The sequence below is a fragment of the Bos grunniens genome, chromosome 5 (assembly GCF_055505025.1).
Source record: "Bos grunniens cultivar Pamir isolate PY7600 chromosome 5, Bosgru_T2T1.0, whole genome shotgun sequence".
Taxonomy (NCBI): Eukaryota; Metazoa; Chordata; class Mammalia; order Artiodactyla; family Bovidae; genus Bos; species Bos grunniens.
In genome coordinates this window covers 54,647,562-54,668,559 of record NC_141169.1, presented here as the reverse complement: position 1 = coordinate 54,668,559, position 20,998 = coordinate 54,647,562, and the positions used below count along the sequence as shown (strand labels likewise).

Genomic DNA, 20,998 nt, shown 5'->3' with positions numbered 1-20,998 from the left:
ACCATTTTGCCTTTTTGCATTTCTTTTTCTTGGGGATCGTCTTGATCCGTCTCCTGTACAATGTCACGAACCTCTGTCCATAGTTCTTCTGGCACTCTGACTATCAGATCTAATCCTTTGAATCTATTTGTCACTTCCACTGTATAATCATAAGGAATTTCATGTAAGTCATACCTGACTAATCTAGTGGTTTTCCCTAGATTCTTCAATTTATGTCTGAATTTGGCAATAAGGAGTTCATGATCTGAGCCACTGTCTGCTCCCAGTCTTTTTTTTTTTGCTGACTATATAGAGCTTCTCCATCTTTGGCTGCAAAGAATATAACCAATCTGATTTTGGTGTTGACCATCTGGTGATGTCCATGTGTAGAGTGTTCTCTTGTGTTGTTGGAAGAGGGTGTTTGCTATGAGCAGTGCGTTCTCTTGTCAAAACTCTATTAGCCTTTGTCCTGCTTCATTCTGTGCTCCAAGACCAAATTTGCCTGTTACTCCAGGTGTTTCTTGACTTCCTACTTTTGCATTCCTGTCCCCTATAATGAAACGAACATCTTTTTTGAGCGTTCTAGAAGGTTTTGTAAATCATCATAGAACAGTTCAACTTCAGCTTCTTCAGTATTACTGATCGGGGCATAGACTTGGATTACTGTGATATTGAATGGTTTGCCTTGGAAACGAACAGAGATCATTCTGTCATTTTTGAGATTGCATCCAAGTACTGCATTTCAGACTCTTTTGTTGATTATGATAGCTACTCCATTTCTTCTAAGGGATTCTTGCCCACAGTAGTAGATATCATGGTCATCTGAGTTAAATTTACCCATTGCATATCCTATAGCAATTCAGTTCCTTCAACTTGTTTGTCTTTCTGTTTTAGCTAATATTATCAGTCTCTTTTTTTGATGTCACTGTTTAAGCATGCCTATTTCTTGGTACCAGGAAAAGTATGCAACATCCTATAAAAAAGTGTCTTAGATTAAAAAAAAAACTACTTTGCAAGTGAGAAAACCTGGTTTGAATTTTCAAAGACATTCTATGAAGAGGGAAGCCTCTGAACTGGATGGTTAGAAACTGCTACTCTCTCACTTCCACATTCACTGTGTCTGGCAGTGATGTGGTACGTATTCCAAAGGCCTGGCAGGATCATATATTTGATTCACTTTTTAGATTTTGGCCACAATAACTATATTGTAAGGGACAATATATTAATTAATTTTGCTGACATATTTTGCTCACCTCCCAATATCAATGAATAACATGTCTTTTCAAGTCTTTCCTGGGACAGTGGGGAAGAAACAATGATCCCAAAATATTAAAGCTTCCAGGAGTCAGGCAGGGAGGCAGGATCTGTTTACTCTGTCTAGTGCCCTGCATATAGAGGCCAGGAGCAACATGCCATGATTCCTTATGTAGTTTCTTTTAATATTTTATTTTGTTCTATTTATTTGACTGTGCCAGGTATTAGCTGTGACATGCTAGATCTTTAATTGCAGCATGCAGGATCTAGTTCCCTGACCAGGGATTGAACCCAGGGCCCCGCTTTGGGAGCAAGGAGTCTTAGCCACAGGACCACCAGGAAAGTCCCTCTTTTATAGTTTTTAATCACACATTGTTAGAACTATTGGAATAGTTTGTCTGTGCCTGTTTTCTGACTCCCTAGGTTTTCTCTAGCAATTGGATACTTACAAACTATATCATGGCCCTATTGAACATGTGGTTTAGAAACACACCAATATATGCTTTTAATTCGATGTTATTTCTATTTTCCTTCACATATACTTGGCATCTTTGTGGTGTCCTTTGGTCATTTTTTCCTACTTATATTTTACACCCTCACTTCTCTAACACTTTACTAATTGACATCTTATTTGCCTGGATGCAGTTAAAAAGTCACAGAAAGTTGGGAGGGGCTTTCCTCATGGCACTTAACCATGTGGAAGTACATACAGATCACTGTGTAGCCTCAGAAACTTTTGAACACTGAATGTACAAAGGATACCATTCTTTTCTAACTTTGCTTTAACTTTAATTTGGGACTTGACAGAAGAGTACTCGAAAAAAGAAGAGAAACTTTTTGAATTAAAAAAGTTAACTGGAATGAGTTAGTGGAAGGTTTCAAAAAATTACATACCAAATATATATCTTCTATATCTCTGTATACCTTTTTACGTTGAAATCACATCAAGAGATCAGTAGGGAGGTAAACTGAGCACACTCAACAATGTTTTCCCTATTATAATTAATCCCACACTTACTGTGTTCTCCTTTCTCTTACATAGACTGTGAATCCTGGGGGGTTGATGTCAATACTGAGAGCAAATAATAAGGCTTTTTCTTTCAGGCTAAATTGACTAGATACATATGCTTTTGGTGGTCTTTCTTTTTTTAAATTGGCCTATTGGAGAAGGCAATGGCAACCCACTCCAGTACTCTTGCCTGGAAAATCCCATGGATGGAGGAGCCTGGTAGGCTTCAGTCCATGGGGTCGCTAAGAGTCAGACATGACTGGGCGACTTCAATTTCACTTTTCACTTTCATGCATTGGAGGAGGAAATGGCAACCCACTCCAATGTTCTTGCCTGGAGAATGCCAGGGACGGTGGGGCCTGGTGGACTGCCGTCTGGGGTCGCACAGAGTCGGACACAACTGCAGCGACTTAGCAGCAGCAGCAGCAGCAGCATAGTTGCTTTACAATATTGTGTTAGTTTCTGTTGTACAATAAAGTGAGTCAGCTATGTAGACTTGTGCTTAGTTGCTCAGTCTTGTCCAACTCTTTGTGACCCATAGGGATCTTCTTGACCCAAGGATTGAACCCGGATCTCCTGTACTGGCAGGTGGATACTTTACCTGCTAAGTCTTCAGGGAAGCCCAATCAGCTATATATATATATATATATATATATATATATATATATATATATATATATATATATCCCCTCCCTCTTGGACCTTCCTCTCTTCCCACTTCACCCATCTAGGTCAGCACAGAGCACTGAGCTGAGCTCTCTGTGCTATACAGTATGTTCCCACTAGCTATCTATTTTACACAGTCTCTTTAACCTAGGAAATTTTGAAAATTAATTATTTTGTCTTCCCCATTCAAGTTATATTCCAGAAATAATGAATTGTGGATTCCTGTTAAGAGTAAATCAGTTACCTTCGTTAATGCGTCTATGAAAAATCTGATATTGGCAAAATTGATATTTGGCAAAACTAATACAATTATGTAAAGTTTAAAAATAAAATAAAATTAGAAAAAATAAAATAAAATACAATATATACTGATGGGAAAATGCACATATTATTTAAATATACCTATGAAATACTTCAGTTCAAAATTATTTTCAAAATATTATTATTAAAAATGAAAAGAATGTATAATCATATATATTAGACTGTAAAATCTATATTGATTTAGCAATAACAAATAAAATAGCAATTTTTGAAAAAAAAATCTGAATAATAATGAGTACATTGGTTTCAGACATAGGGTACTATTTCTTAGTTATCAAATTCTGATCATCAGATCCTAACATTGGTTAACAGCTTTATGATGCTATGGCAGATGCCCTGAGCAGATAATCTTATGATTGTGGTTTTTATCTATTAAATATGTGAATATATGTAGAAATGAATTAAATCACACAAGATTCTGTAGTATATGACAACTCATAATACTTTATATTTTAGGTTTAATAGCTAAGCTTTGTTAACTGTATATGAATCTATTTTCCATCATAAGAGTGACTATTTGAGAAAAGAGAATCTGTCTTACTTATCTTGACCTTCTTACTGTTCATAACATAATGACTTTTATATGCTAGCTACTCCCTAAATGTTGGTTAAATTGATTAATTAAAACAAGGGAAAATAGATTAGGCTAGTCCATTTGACTCATCTTTTTAATTCTTAAAGTTGATGCTAACTAAAGTATGTGGCTTGGATATGTGGTCAAATGGAGTTTCTAATTGAATTTTTCTCCAAAATTTAGACTCCCTTTGTAGGAGCACAACCTGCCCTAGTATATACATAGTATGGATCAGACTCGGCTTCCCTGGTAACTCAGCATTAAAGAATTCACCTGCCAGTGCTGGAGACTTGGGTTTGATCCCTGTGTTGGGAAGATTCCCCTGGAGAAGGAAATGGAAACCCCACTCCAGTATTCTTGCCTGGGAAATCTCATAGATAGAGGATCCTGGCAGGCTGCAGTCCATGGGGTTGCAAAGAGTCAGACACGACTTAATGATAAAACAAGAACAAATGAACCAGGCCAGAACCCAGCTCCTCTGTAGGAAGGCACATATCTAAAAGAGAGCTCCAGAAATGTCTGTCCTAAGCTTGCTTAGTTTTCTTTTTTCAAATTCAGCAATCATATGTGAAATATACTGAAATATTATTTTACTAGCATTGTCTCTGTAAGGAAACATGAAGCCAGTAGGTAGGTGAGAAGCCTGAGACTCAGAAAGGTCAGGTACTTTGTTCAAGGTCAGAAGTAGAAAGTAGGTCTGAACCTGAGCTTTCTAATACTAAATCAAAAAAATTTTTTTTTTTTTTTAAGGATCCTTTAGAATAGGGTGAAGAAGAACAGCAAGGAGTTGTTCTACACCATAGTAGGAAATAGCTGGTTCCCCAGCAGGGGGAAGCTGAGTAAGTAGACTGGGGCTCCTCACAGGGCCAGACAAAGGTGAAGACAGTCTGTATGCTCTGTCTGCTACTAAGTAGGATGTTAAGAGAGTCGAGTCCACACAGGGAAACCAGAGACAAAATAATTGAAGCCATAGGATTTTTATCAAGTCCTAGGACATGGTTATGACTCCTATAAACCTTGCTTTTGCCGTTATGTCTTTACATTCTTTTTTCAGTGCAGCCAATCTTTACTGGCAGGTGTTAAGAGTTAAAAATCCAGAGGGATGGGAAGGGAGGTGGGGCGTGGCTCTCCTTCCCTCCTTGAGGACTCTGTAACCAGGCCAGTAGAGTGGAACCACTTGACTACAACTACTTTGCACCCAGCACCCTCTAGAGAACAAATCCCAAGCATGAGGGCTCCTCCTGAAATGGGGGAAGGGAGCAGCACTCTGGCAGGGGCATGGACTGTGTCCCACCTCAGGCTGCTTGGTTCCTGCCTACCACACCCCTCCACAGCCTGGGGTAGGGGTATTAGGGGACTGAGCTAAACCTGTGCCTTTCCAAATCTAGGTGTCTGCTTCATACCTCTGCCTCATTACTTTTTTTCCTACCTCTACTGAGATGTACTTAGATGACATATGTTATCTAAGTTTAAGGTGTGCATGAATGCATACTAAGTCACTTCAGTCGTGTCTGACTCTTTGTGACCCTATGGACCATAGCCTACCAGGCTCCTCTGTCCACGGGATTTCCCAGGCAAGAATACTGGAGTGGGTTGCCATTTCCTTCTCCAGGGGTTCTTCCCAACTCAAGGATCACACCTGCATCTCTTATGTCTCTTGCATTGGCAGGTGGGTTCTTTACCACTAGCAGCACCCGGGTATTTGATACACACATGTATATTATGAAGCTATTGTTACAATAAAGTTAGTTAACATCACCTCACATAATTATCATTTTGTTGTAGTTATGGTGGGAACATTAACGCTGTACTCTTCCTAGCAACTTTCAAGTATACAATATGATATTCTTAACTATAGTCACTGTGCTATACTGTAGATCCTCAGAACTTACTCAGCTTATAACTGAATCTTTGTACTCTCTGACCAACATCTCCCCATTTCCCCCACTCCTCAGCCCCCGGCACTGCCACTCTCTTCTCTATTAGTTCAGTTCCACATATAGGTGAGATCACACCATATTTGTCTTTCTCTATCTAAATTGTTTAACTTTTAGCATAATGGCCTCAAGATCTATCCATGTTGTCACAAAAGGCAGAATTTTTGTCTTTTTTATGGCCAAATAATATTCCAGTTTATATATATACATTTGTGTGTGTGTGTGTGTGTGCACGCATGCACATTTGCACCTGTGTGTGGCACATTTTCTTTATCCATTTGTTTGTGGTGGGCACTTAGGTTGTTTCTATATCTCAGTTAGTGTGACTGACACTGCAGTGATCTCAGGAGTGCAAATATCTCTTCCAGATATTAGTTAACTCTTCTTTGGTTATATACCCAGAAGTAGAATTGCTGGATCATTACAGCAGCAGTTCTACTTTTAATTTTTTTGAGGAACCTCCATACAATTTTCCATAGGGCTGCAGCAATTTACAGTGCCATCAACAGAGTGCCACCAGGGCTCCCTTTTTTCCACATCCTCACCAGCATTTGTTATCTCTGGTCTTTTTGATAATAGCCACTATACTTCTAAAATTTATATTTCATGACATCAGCATTTGAAGATTTTATACTTTAATTTAAAGTAATTTAAAATGTTTCAAGGTTTTTGTTAATTTTTAATAAAGATAGAAATTCATTTTGAGGTGTAGAAGAATCTCATACTTGGTAAGATGTGACTGGGCCTAGATGTATTGTTGCCTTGAGCTCTATTTACTCACATCTCATAGTAATGTCTAATGCCTTTGTAGAATTTTTTAAAAAAACAAGAGAAATGATGGCTTCTATGTTACTAACAGCAGTGAAAAGTCCATTAAAACTAACATTAATATTAAAGCTCCAATGTTAATGTTATTGATTATAGTAGTAGATGGAAAATACAAATGATTGTATTATAACATGTGCTAAGTCACTTCAGTCGTGTCCATCTCTTTGTGACCCTATGGACTGTAGCCTGCTAGGCTCCTATATCCATGGAATTCTCCAGGCAGAAATACTGGAGTGGGTTGCCATGCCCTCCTCCAAGGGATCTTCCAGATGCAGGGATCAAACCCACATCTCTTTAGGTTCCTGCATTGGCAGGTGGGTTCTTTACCACTAGTGCCACCTGGGAAAGCCCATCTTGTGACATATCCCAAGGTATACTTGTTTGTGTGTGTCTGTGTGTCCACAGATGGCTGTGGGGTATGAGGGTAGGAAAGCAGCAGTGAGGAGTTATTGATCAGTATGCCATGGTCTGAGCTGCTATTAACTGACCAGTTTAGGCAAAGATACTGAGGTACTGAGGCTTTACTCAAATAGAGAAAGTGGATGCTGGTATAACAACTGGAAAGCTATCAACTTTATTGAAATAAAATCTTGCCTATGGGAAAGAAGGGAAGGAGATGTATTTGAGTCCTTGTGGGAGTAGAATCTACTAGAACTGATAATTCAGTGTGATTGTAGAGAAGGGGAGACAGGATTGCAGACTCTGGCTTTGAGCTGAGTCTCTGACAGAGGCTGCTGTATTTACTAGAAAGCTATGAAACCACGTGCATACTGAGGGTGATGGTGGGGAGCTAAGAGGAGTCAGAAGTTCTGAGCTAGAAGTTCTGAGTCAGAAGTTCTCTCTCTGAATGTGTTTCCTGTATCGGCTGAATACAGTAAGATCTATTAACTGGATAACAGTCAAAGAAGGAAGTATCTTAAATGTTCCCTATACTCAAATCATGTTTCCAATAGTTCTGCTCTAGTATTATTGAGCTGCTGTCATCAGCAAAAAAGGAAATCTGTTGAAATGGCAGAATACCTCTGTATTTTGAGTTTAGGACCCCTTTGCTCCCATTATATTTTCCTGTGGTATTTTGAAAGTTTGGAAGAATTAGCTTATGCAAGAAAATTTAACTGAGGACTTTTTTTCCTTCTATGCTTATCAAAGTTAAAAAGAGATTTCCTTTTTCATTATAACTCTGAGGGATAATTAACTCAGGGAATAAATTTGGGTTGTTATCTTCTATTATATGCTGATTTCAAACTCTATTGTAATTCTAGAATTCTGAAAATAATGAGATCACAATTATGCTTAATGAATGTTAAGAGTATAGTACTCTTTCCAGGAAAAGAATAGGGAAAAAACCAACAACCAAATGGGAAAAGCAACCTATTAAAAGATTTCCATTGTGTTTGTGAGGTATTTGATTAGGCTTTTGACTAGTTCACTGCTTTTCCTCACCCAAGTATCTACAACTGAGCTTTCGGCTTTGCGGAATTTCTTACATTTTTTATGCAGATTAAAAACTTGAATCTTCCCTATTAGCTCAGTTTTTACTCCTTAGTCATAATGTAGAAAACATCAAAATCTCACAAGGGAAATATGTGAATCCTGCATGGAACTTGGGAATAATGTTATAAACAAATTCATAGCCAAGAACCCATTGTCATGTTTCAAACGCAGAATTAATAACCTGTTCCAATAGCACACATGCTATTTATCAAGGTTTTCCCCTGAGGCTACTTTCTGTCTTTCACTTTCTTGTCCCTGAATTATTGAAGAATTTTGGAAACTGGAAAAAAAAAGAAAAAACTCACTCTACCACATTTTTGGAATTACTCTTGAGAATTTATAACCTTGGCAAAGGTTAGTCACCTTCAGCCACTTTCTCCCTTGGGCTCTTGGTGAACGAGTCTGTTTTGCATTTGGCTTTTCTTTCCTCAAAGGTTTATGTAATAAACATAACTGTCTGTATTACTCAGATAATAATTTTTTAAGGATTTAATGTTGTTGTAACAATAAGCAGAGTCATACAAAATAAGTACAAAATATATTGTTCATACTTCTGCCAATTCTAATTTTTATAGCTCTTATGTTATATAATTATTCTCTTGATAACATAATATTTATATATTAAACAGATATATTTTTGTATTTCTCTTTTTATTTAACTTTAGAACATTTTATAATAATACTAAATAAAAATATTAATCACACATGAGACCTTTTGAAATTTAGCCTTCTTGGTATAATTAATGATATGTTTGCTTAATAAAGTTAATAATTATTTATTTGCATAGAATTGGGTCTTGTCGTTTGGTATTATATAAAAGTAATTGATAAAGCAAATGACTATTGAAATTTTCTTCTTCTGCATTTCAAAAAAATATTACTTGAAGTATGTCTGTGGGGTACATAATGAAGTTATTATTACATCAGGTAATTTTACCCTAAATAAATGTACTGAACACTTACTACCTACTAAGCACTTTTCTGTGTTGGGACAAAGGTATTTGAAGAGTTCTCAGTAAAGATGTCATCTGCTTTTGATTTCTGTGCTACATAATTGTGAAATCCATATTACAATTCATTTAGTGTTTTAAAACTTCAGTGTATGTCTAATATTGTACAAGACAAAATTTCCCAATGCTTTTATTTTGTCTCATTTTTTTTAACTTAAGATTTTAATAGAAGACAGAAAAACACCGAATGTCTTATTTTGTAAAGGCATCTGCATCATTTAGTTAAAAAAATTAGAAGAAATGTCAAGAGATAATTTATGTTAAAACTTTCTGGTTATTGAAACCATTATATATGTACATTTAGAAATGCAGCCTATTAACATCTTTGGGGATCATATTTTACAAGTTGTTGCTTATTGCCTAAGTCTAAATAATGGCATCTTTCATATGGGAAGTCAAATTCTCATCTACTAACCATAGAAAGGCTGACCTGCCATTCAGTGGAGAAAAATGTGGATCTTGGATCCAAATAACAATAATAACCAGAATTGGAATCTAGGACCCAATATTTACTAACTATCTGACCTAAGTAACCAAATCTGAACCTCTGTGTCCTCATGCTTTAAACATGTATTATAATAGTCTATCTTATAGGGTCCAGAGAGTGAGGTCATGAATGTCAAGTGTTCGGTAAAATAACCTACCTAGAATATGGGAAACGCCCACTAAATGATGGCTCTTCATTTCTATAAAGCTATTGTAAGTTCGTAAATACAAAGACTCACCATCAGATACCCCATTACACTCTTAGGGGAGGACCCTTTGTGACAGAGGGCAGGCATTTACTGAATGGCTGGCCAAGTAAGCCGTGTAGTGTGTGATTAGGCAACAAAATGAAACTATCTGCCTCTCAAGGGGTTCAACACATGGCCCTGGCCTCTTTATTATTGTTCATAACTGATTGAGTAGTAGTATACCAGGTGAAGATTCACTGATGTTTTAATTTATATCTTATATTAGTTTTGCAGTATGTTCTATTCATGATGTTAAATCACACGATGGTCCATATACTTGAAAATGTGGTTGTAGCAACATCTGAGAAAGAGAATCAAGTTAAATTTAGCAGCTTAAATTGCCAAACTTGGTTACCTTCTTTGACCCAGGGTATAATTTAAGCCAAGTTAACTTTACACTGTAAAAAGTATGAACTAATGGTGCATATCAAAGCAAGTCCTTCAAGAAGAGATAGTGCTACCTTTTCCCTGATTTGAGAGAAGCAAGAGTGGGAGGGCAGAGTAGAGAGTCTCTTGAGATATGTATGCAAGTTTGCTTCCAGCTAAAAGTTAATGATCAGTTGCCTCGATTCTCATCTCTGAGCCCTGAGAAGTAGCACACTCGTGTTCTCTGTCTATTCAGGTAACTTTTAAAGTATACAGCTTGTACCCATGTTAAGCTATACTTTAAATAATAGACATTTTTTATTCCTTTAATATCAATTGATTTCATGTTCTAAGTTTAATGAGAGTGAAAAAGTCTGCAATTGTTGGCTAATAGAAAATGATTTTACTTTTGAGTGGTACTGGGTTAAGGGTAATGAGGTATTATTCTATGCTTATATTATATAAATAGATTTTTTAAATGTTTTTATGAAACTAACTGTTATCATTCTTAAATCTCTTGGCTGAAAGATGTATTAATCACACTTAATTAATACAGTACATTATATAGTCAGCCAAGTTGTCATTAGTTAAGAAAATTTTAAACTTTATTTAACATTGGAATTTTGAAGGAACACTGAATCTTTAAATAGTAAAATTTCATTTTTACTTGATATTAGATAACTATTGGAAGTAATCTTATTTTTCTCATTCTAAATCATAATGTTTATAAACATCTATGTGTACTTTGCTATAAAACTGTAAAAATGAATTGGGTTTTATTATAGGGCTTAGGTAATTTATTCCCAAAATGTTTGGAACTATATTATGGAAAGATATAAAGTTATTGTGTGTGATGCTTCTGTATATTTATATGTAATTAAAGACATTGGCTATTAATTTTACAGTTTGAAGGCTGGTTTCTCAAAATAAAAATATCTACTCTATACATTTACAGTGTAATCATATTCTGTACTGAGTTCTCAACATAAAGAGATACATTTCTTAAGCCACTGGAGCTGTAACTTAGATGAATGTATTTTCTGTTCTTTCTAAAGTGTCTGGCCATTGTTATCTTTATTCAGCAAATATCCAAGGTCAAAAAAACCTTTTGGTTGTATTTAGGCTCACATGATAAAGACAAGTAAACATCAAAAGCTAAGTGTAATTGTGGTACTACTTATGCAGTTTTCTATTTATATTTTTCTTGAACTAAAATTAAATGTCAGACAGTGATAAATGATTTTGCTATTGAAATTGGGAACTCATAGAAACCTTGAAGAACCATCACATTTTATATATGAGAAACTGAATCCAGAAAAGGAAAGTAAAAACAGCTATTGAAAGTTTTGGGACTGGTAACAAAAACTCTATTTACTGGGTGACAAATAGAGTTAATGATTTCTTAGGCAGTGTTCATGTTGTTTTTGAAAAGGAAATCATTTTTAGTCCTCAATACGTTTCAATTTGGAGGAAGAGCTAAATAAATACTGGCATTTAAGGTGTAGTTGTGCAGTGATATTTTCCAGATTCACCATAAGTGTGGCTGAAACTTTTGTTATCAATTTATTATAACTTATATAATCTGTGTCTGTATATGAATTTGCTTAGGTATGTTTATGTTCTCAAAGTTAGAGAAAATAGTTTTGTAACTTCTCCTTTTGATACACACTAAAGCCATTCTGACAGGTTCATAATTTGTAAGTTAAATATTCAGATGGCTGAAGTTTCACTAATTAAGGAAATACTAAATATGAGTAAAATCAGATATGCAGATATATATGAGGCACCTTCATTTAAAGTTTGAAACAATTTGCACACAGTCTAAAGATAAAACATTTTTTGATTATGATCAAAAAACCAAAGTTTGAGCTCTTAGCACATTTTTCAATTAATCTTTTATAATAATAAAATATGTTTATATTCAGAACTTGGCTTGCAATTATTAATATGTAGACAAGAGTCTAATTTACTGTGTCCATTGGATATTTACTTACTTCTCACTTTTCTACTGAGAGTATGCAAACCAAATTACCATCAAATAGTTTGTCTCTGTTCCTTTAGTTCGTTATCAGATCTACTCCAGAAACTGCTGAAAATGTCACCAAGGTCCCTTGACAGTTACCCATAAATATCAACACACAAATATATACAAACACACATGCACACACACACGCACACATGCATACAGACACATAAGATCTATCTAGGGAGGAAAATAGAGCATCAATGCTTTCAATTCCATAAAGGATGTAGGTGTTGGAAAACTTTGCTTAAAATCCCTGAAACACAGTTAACTTGCTTTGCCCATTATGGGCAAATCACATAACTTGTAAGAGCCTCTGTGAAGTAAGCTATAAATGGAGGTTATAGCTTAGGGCTTCCATAAGGAAGCATAGGGCTTCCATCACTTGTTTAGTTTGAGAATAATGTGAACTTAAATAAAAGTAGATTCTAAATCTTTATTGAGCACTTCCTAAGCCTTCGGTTCAAACTAGGTGGCTTGAAATACAGAAATGTATTCTCCCTCAGTTCTAGAAATAAATAAGTCTGAAATAAAGCGTTGGCAAGGCTTTCTTAGAATCTTGTGGAAAAGGATCCTTCATTTCCTCTCCCACCTTCTGATAGACGTAGGTGTGACAGCATGTCCAATTTATGCATCTGTGTTCCTATGGCATTCTCCTTGTGTTTGTCTTCATGTGGCCGTCATCTTATAAGGACGTGTGTCTTATTGAATTAGAAGTCCATTATGCTTCAGTATGCAGGAGACACAAGAGACACGGGTTCAATCCCTGGGTCAGGAACATGCATTAGAGTAGGAAATGGCAACCCACTCCAGTATTCTTGCTTAGAGAATGCAGTGGACAGAGAAGCCTGGTGGTCTATGGTCCATAGAGTCACAAAGAGTCAAACAAAACTGAAGTGACTTAGCAAAGACACACACACACGCATGCACACATACTTCAGGATGATCTTATCTTAAAAATGACATCTACACTGGCCCTATTTCCAAATAAGGTCATGTTCTGAAGTTTTGAAGATTAGGACTTAAATATATCTTTTCTGAGGGACACTGTTTAATCCATAACAGTTTGCATTTTGATACTCCCCAAACCCACATCCTTCCCATGTAAAAAATATGTTCACCCAATCCCAATATCCTCAAAGTCAATCACTGCAGTATCAACTCTAAGTACCAATTTTATCTAAATCAGTTTTGGGTGAGGCTTGGCATATAGTCCAGCCAGGGAAAAATTCCTCTCCATCTGTGGACGTCTGAAGCCTGGAAAACAAGTATTCTTGTTTCCAAAATACAACAGTTAGACAGATATAGAATAGGCATTCCACTTTATAAAGGGAAAAATTGGAAGGAAAAAAGGACTGCTGGTCCAAACTCTAAAGGGGGTTTTCAACTTAGCTGGACAAATTCCGTTAGGTTTTAAGACTGGAGAACAGTTCTCTGTGGTCTGGTGCTCTGTCCTCTAGACCTGATGGGGTGGCCCCTCCCCTTAAGCCCTGCCTTTTAGAACAGGGGGTGGGGGTCCACCCTTTGGAACTGAACTGGTCCTTAGCTGAGGCATCACCCTCTGTGGTTCTTCCTTCAGAGTCATTCTTGCTTGATTTCATCCTATCTCTTTCAACAGTGTTTCTGCCTTGTGCAATTCATGGGGTCCAAGCCATCAGACTAGAAGGTTCTCCACAGATCTTTTCTGGATTCCTGCATCTCAGCCTCTGGCTTCTGACGAGTTGCTTGATTGGATCCATGAGTCAAGCACCTAGTCCCTTTAGTAAATGGTTGTTCTGCACAGTTTCCAGAGCACACTATCTGGATAGGCTGAGGATTTTTCCAGTCATAAGTTCTAGTTCCTTCTTAAAAATTTATGCTTCAACTTTTGTCTAATCCCATTTTACTCTCCAAGACAGGGAGTGGCCAGGCCTTGCCTCCCAGTTGGTTAGAAGTGACAACTTCAGCTCTATGTCCAGTTTCATCACTTAAAATTTTTACTTTCTACCCAAAAGAAGAACACAATTCAGTCAAGTTCTCTGCCACAAGGTATCTTTCCTTTGGTGACCAATAACATATTTTTTATTTCTATCTGAAACCTCAGCAAAGACATCTTCAACATTCATATTTCCAGTAATATTCTGGTCAAGACAATCTAAACGTTTACAGTCAAGATCCTCAGAATTATTCTAGCCTCTATCCATTACCCAATTTCAAAAGTAGAAAAAGTGAAAGTTACCCAGTCGTGTCCAACTCTTGGTGACCCCATGGGCTATATCCTCCCAGACTCCACTGCCTATGGGATTCTCCAGGCAAGAATACTGGAGTGGGTTGCCATTCCCTTCTCTAAGGGATCTTCCCAATCCAGGTATCAAACCCAGGTCTCCTGCATTACAGGCTGAATCTTTACCATCTGAGCCACCAGGGAAGCCCACCCATTCCAAAGCCACTTCCAAATGTTTAGGTATTTTTTATAGTAACATTCCATTTCATGGTACCCCAAATTTTCACCATTCTCCAGAGAGACAATCATCAAGAGATTCATTTCAAAGACTTGGCTCATATGATCATGAGGGCTGGCAGTTCTGAAATCTGTAGGGCAGACTGGCAATCCATGTAAGAGTTGATGTTGTAGTCTTGAGTCCAAAGTTCATAGGGCCAACCAGCAAGCTGGAAACAGGCAGGATTTCCATGTTACAATCTTGAGGCAGACTTCCTTCTTCAGGAAATCTCAGTTTTTGCTTGTATGGCCCTCAGTGGATCAAATGAGGCCTACCCATATTGTGGGGGGTAATTTTCTTCACTGGAAGTCAATTGATTGTAAATGTTAATTACATCTACAAAATACCCTCACAACAATATCTCAACTAGTTTTTGACCAAACAGCTGGGCGCCCTATAGCTTAGCTGAGTTGATATATCAAATTAACTGTGAGTGGTGGAACGTATAGGATAAAAGATATGGAGAAGCGTTTGATTTTTTTTAATGCAAAGTGCCTCTTTCTTCTTATCACTTTTTTTTCAGTTAAGAGAGTTGACTGGAAATTTTCTAGGAAAACTGTAATTTCCACTTTTTGTCTTTTGCCTCCTGAGTCTTCCTTCCTTCTTTTATGACTTATTCTCAGTGTGATATAGGCTGCTTAGAAGGTCCTGGAGGCTTGACTGTATCTATGTGTGGTAAGTCACTTTAGTCATATCTGACTCTTTGCAACCCTATACACCATAGCCCTCCAGGTTCCTCTGTCCATGGGATTCTCCAGGCAAGAATATTGGAGTGGGTCGCCATGCCCTCCTGCAGGGGATCTTCTCAAACCAGGGATTGAATCCTCATCTCTTATGTCTCCTACATTGGCAGGTGGGTTCTTTACCCTAGTGCCACCTGGGAAGCCCCTTGAATCTGTAGAGTAGAGACCAAAATCCATGTATAATGCATTTGTCTATCTCTTACCCATCCAGGTGGTTCTGTTAAAATAACTTGAAGATCATAACTGTTCTTTGTAACATAACTTTTCATTGTCTACCTGCCTCTACCTCTCTCTCATTTGAAATTGCAATACACACTGCAGCCTCAGGGCCTTTGCATGTGTTCTTCTCTCTTCCAGGATCTCTTCCTTCATTCAATTTTATATTGTATACTGACACTTAATTTTGATTATTTGTTTAAAAGTCACTTTCTCAATGAGGTTAGCCCTGTGAGGTGTTCCCTAATGAACAGATTTAAAATTGCAACTTCCTACCCCTAGTTTTTCATTACTTCCTTTTGGGTTTCATTTTACTCCATAAAGGTTATCATCATGAAAAATGCCTTTCATTTTACTTACTGTTTCTTCTTTTCCACCTGTTTTTCTACTGGAAAGTAAAAAACGGTGAGAGCAGCAGTTCCCATCTGTTTTGTTTATCACTTATTCACTGTGCCTGTAATAGTGCCAAGCACATGTACATAAAATAGTTCCTCATTGAATAATTAAATTTTGTCTTAGCTCAAATGCCAGTGCCTCATAGATGCACTTCATAGATGGAGACCCATGCTTTTCTCTTTTATTGCTCCCCTTCTCTCCTTCCCCGTGCCCTGTAATAAAAGCCTTTCTGGGGCTTCCCTGGTGGTCCAGTGGTGACGACTTCACCTTCCAATGCAGTGGGTGTAGGTACCATCCCTGGTCAGGGAGCTAAGATCCTGCATGCCTTGTGGCCAAAAGACCAAAACATAAAACAGAAGCAGTATTGTAACAAATTCAATTAAGACTTTAAAAACAGTCCACATTAAAAAAAATCTTAAACTTGAGATTTATCATTTTCATTCATGGTTTTATATTATTATTGTATATAAATGTTTCATATATAATATTTTATGAAGTTTTTATTAGTTATCAGACCTCATATTATTGATACATTGAATTAGTCTTTTTACTACATGCTTTGTTTATTTGAGGTGGTTCACACATATAAGTTGAGCTCATCCAGTTTAAATCTGTATATTCCATTCTGTGAATATACATACTTTATCATTCTCCTATTGATAGACATTTAAATTCTAATTTTTAAACTTTTATTTCCATGCTGCTATAAACATTGGTTTACATGTCCTCTTATGCACAAACATGCACATCTAAAAGAGAAATTGATGATTGTAAGATATGTATAACTTCAACAAGCAGTTTTTTAAGTGTGGAAGAGTAACCACTGCTCCACATTGTGTGCTTGTTTGGAAGCTATAGATACCTAGGATGTAAGCCATGGAGTAGCTTGATTTGATTTTTGTTGCAAAGTTCTGCCTGTGTCCCTTTGGCTCCAATGTTAAAAAAAAAAAAATGTCTCAAGTGGTGATAGGCAACAGGTTTATTTTTTCTTCCTCCGTCAGAAGGGATTAAAGAGGGTACAGAAGATAGCCCAGACCAGCACCTGGCCTGCATCAGTGAGTCAGTTTTATTTGAATTCCCTGCGTCTTCCTGGCAGTGTGCGGGCTTCTCTAGTTGTGTGTGGGCTCTAGAGCGTGCAGGCTCAGTAGTTGCTACACTCATGAACTGACCTGCCCCACAGCACGTGGGATCTTAGTTCCCCGAAGAGGCCTCGAACCTACACCCCCTGCATTGGAAGGTGGATTCTTAACCATAGGAAAGTCCCCAAGCCAGGCTCTCATGTCTTCCACTTTGCATGGAGCCCTTTGAGGCCCTTCTATCATGCAGAAGATGAACTTCTGCTTCATTGACTGATTCTAGCTCCAGATTCCAGCAGCCTCACTGTTTGACCACACTGTGCTTCTGACAATGAAGATGTTTATTGTTGCTCTTGTTACTATTGGTTAGTTATTTAATTTGGTTTTCTCTTTGAGATTTAATTTTTTATCACCGTTATATCCAATGCAAAGTTACAGAAATAACTTGATCTAGGGGCTCACTTTTTACTAGAGTTGTTCAGTTCAGTTCAGTCCCTTAGTTGTGTCTGACTCTTTGCAACCCCATGGACTGCAGCACACCAGTATTCCCTGTCCATCACTGACTCCTGGAGCTTATTCAAACTCATGTCCGTTGAGTCGATGATGCCATCCAACTATCTCATCCTCTGTCGTCCCCTTCTCCTCTTGCCTTCAATCTTTCCCAGCATCAGGGTCTTTTCAAATGAGTCAGTTCTTCACATCAGGTGGCCGAAGTATTGGAGTTTCAGCTTCAGCATCAGTCTTTCCAATGATTATTCAGGACTGATTTCCTTTAGGATTGACTGGTTGGATCTCCTTGCAGTCCAAGGGACTCTCAAGAGGCTTTTGCAACACCATAGTCCAAAAGCATCAATTCTTCGGCGCTCAGCTTTCTTTATAGTCCATAACTGAGACTAAAGTGGTTGGCATTTCTGTATTGTAACAAAATAGATCTGCTTTGTGTTCTAATTGTGTGGGTTGCAAAAATGACATTATTGTATAAAAATCAAAGAGCCTTATTTATATTCTTACCTAGATGGAAGGCTGTAGCATCTCTGTACTAATACGGTTTTGTGGGATTAGTTTACAATGGTGCTAGGGCTTTAATTCAAAAGCAGTTTTGGATCTAGTCTGGAGAAGGAAATGGCAACCCACTCCAGTACTCTTGCCTGGAAAATCCCATGGATGGAGGAGCCTGGCAGGCTACAGTTCACAAAGAGGCAGACACGACTGAGTGACTTCACTTTCTTTCTTTTGGATCTAGTCAGCTATTTGAACCAAAGCTTTAATAAAGCTGTGGAATTCTGCACTATAAAGCATAAAGGAGTTGACTCTGACTTGGGATATTTTGTAAGCAAGAAGTTTCCATTTCTATTACTGCTTTCATAAAATAACTTAAAAGGCTCTTTTTTAATTTAGGAATTTTGAGCAGTGTAATAATCATGTCAGGATGATATCAGACATAATCCTCCCACATGTAATAAACTTAACCTGTTGGATAGAATTTCTAGCATTTTATATCTGAGTGTAGAAGAGCAACAACCAAAAATAATGAGTTAGTTTTGGCATAAGTAATATTGAGCTGTTCTTTCTGAGAGCAATTGGTAAATAGATTCACTTATTTCTTGATACTAATTCCAGAATATACCAGTAGGACCATGTCATTAACTTAGAATAAATGCTGAAAATGAGACTTGTGATGTAGAACAAAATTAAACCTAACTCAGTAAGGAGATAGCTTGTGTTACTTTTAAACTAGAACAGTTGCCAGTGAATATGGGTATTTTTGGTCTGCTAGTGAGCCTTATTAAATTTTTTTAGCAATAAAACATTTCATATTAATGCTTAATAAATACATTTTTCTCTTCAATGTAGGCTAAAATCATAGAAATAGTGAATAACTGTCTCATATAAATAGTGAATAACTATTCACTAATAGAAATAGTGAATAACTGTCTCATTTAGGAGGATATTGGTAGCAATGAAGAAAATATCACAATATCCATTTCTCCCCCATAACACTGAACTTAATGTTGAAAACGCTTTGTAAAGATGGATATTTCATTTAGTGTATCAGTTCTTCAAATGGCTTCAGTCTCTGTTGGACTCTGCTATGACATTTTCTGCAGCATCATTGGTTGTCTGACAGAGTCAACTTTTTCCATTAGCTGTCTAAATATACCAGCATCTCTTTTACTAGGAACCTTTGCAAAATATTCTTGTCGGGATCATTTTTCTCATTTCTTTTCACTTCACTAAATCATCTCATTATTCCAGACTCAACCAAAATATATTTATGATCTCCTCAGCTGGTTTAATTGTACTTCCAAGTACAATAGTTATTATCATAGACAAGTTTTTCTCAACTAAAGTTTGATGAAAGAAATTAAACCTTTGATAAGAAAATTAAAGCTAATGCCTTAAGTCCTGCAATGGATTGAATTACCTCCCATGCACTGAGATGCATATATTTATGTAATATTATTAGAACTCAGAAAATGGTCACTCAAATCACTGTCTGTGTTTCAAATAACTCCAGCTGAGAAAAGTTGCCACAGATTATTATAATTTTCCTTCTTATTGTTTGCTATCTCCAAATAATTGTATATTCTGTGAAGTTATGGACCACATCTTGTTCCATCATGGTAGCCCTAATGCTAACACTTAGAACTCTATGTAGGAGTTGCTTGATAAATATTTGTGAAACGAATGATAGAAAGAAGTTTCTTCTGGAAGGACTTTGATGAAATAAAGTAATTTATATCACAATATCCAAGGAGAGATAATATGAACCCAGGTCATGTATGAATTAGTGTTGATATTTGAAGGATCTAGTCAGGTGGGGAGAGTGGTTATAATCTATGGTTATAGTCCTGAGCTCTCAGGTTATTTTATTCATGAGTTAGCTAGTCTGGGTCAGCAAGAATGAAAATGAGTAAGGCCACATGTCTCATTATCCAGCAGGCTAGTGAAGGTTCCTTTCAGAGTAGTGATGACAAGGGTTCCAAGAACAGCAAGAGAGGGGCTCAAATGGTATTCAAGTAACTACTAGCTTTATATTTGCAAGTATTCCTTTAGCCACGGCATTATGGACTGAATGTTTGTGTCCTCCCCAATTCATATGTGGAAGTCTTAACCCCCCAAGTAATGGTTTTAAGAGACGGGACCTTTGGCAAGTAATTAGGTTATGAGGTGGGAGATCTAGTCTGATGGAATTATTGCCCTTATATGCGGAGGCACCAGAGAGCTTGATCTGTCTTTGGCTGTATCCATGCACTACTGTTAGATAGCGTCACTGACTCATGGTTAGATAGCCTCACCAATTCAATGAAATGGAGGACAGAGAAGCTCGCATGCTGCAGTCTATAGGGTCAAAATAGTCAGACATGACTTAGTGACTGAATAAGAACAAATGCACCAAGAAAGGCAATGTAAGCACACAGTGAAGAAGCAGTTTTCTGCAAATCAAGGAAAAGGCTTTCAGTGGAACCTGACTACACTGGCATCCTGATTACAGCTTCTAGCCTCTAGAAGTGTGAGAAAATAAATTGTTTAAGCCATCCAATCTGCCACCCAATATATGATACTGTGTTATGGCAGCCCTCATAGACTAATACACACAGCAAGTCACATGGCCAAGCCCCCAGTAAATGTGAAGAACTATTTAAAGAGGTAGATACCATAGAAAGGGGGAATAATTTCTGGCCAATTTGGCTAATTTTTCAATCTACCATAATTGCATCACAGTCTTTAAATAAATATGATGCATGTAGGTATCATAAACTAGTGAATTATGCTTCTTTGGGTATAATTTTTTTAAAAATGCTACTATTTTAGAATAAATGACCTGGAGCCAAGTATTCTGATGTTATTCAGTGCTTACACATTATGCATGTACTCTTTAAGGGCACTC

At 37.1% G+C, this 20,998-nt stretch overlaps 1 protein-coding gene across 18 annotated transcripts in view; it reads left to right on the top strand.

Moving 5' to 3' along the window:
- Window positions 1-20,998, top strand: part of SLC16A7 (solute carrier family 16 member 7) — a 196,631-nt gene that overhangs the window by 74,433 nt on the left and 101,200 nt on the right. For 4 of the 18 annotated variants that reach the window (XM_086403923.1, XM_086403915.1, XM_086403919.1 and 1 more), the window contains exon 3: window positions 4,554-4,642. The exons of 13 other annotated variants lie outside the window; for them this stretch is intronic. The gene's annotated coding sequence lies outside the window, so the exon portion shown is untranslated. Of the gene's footprint in view, window positions 1-4,553; window positions 4,643-10,290; window positions 10,429-20,998 lie in introns of those variants that run through there. One more of the 18 variants, XM_086403921.1, reaches the window with a different exon arrangement.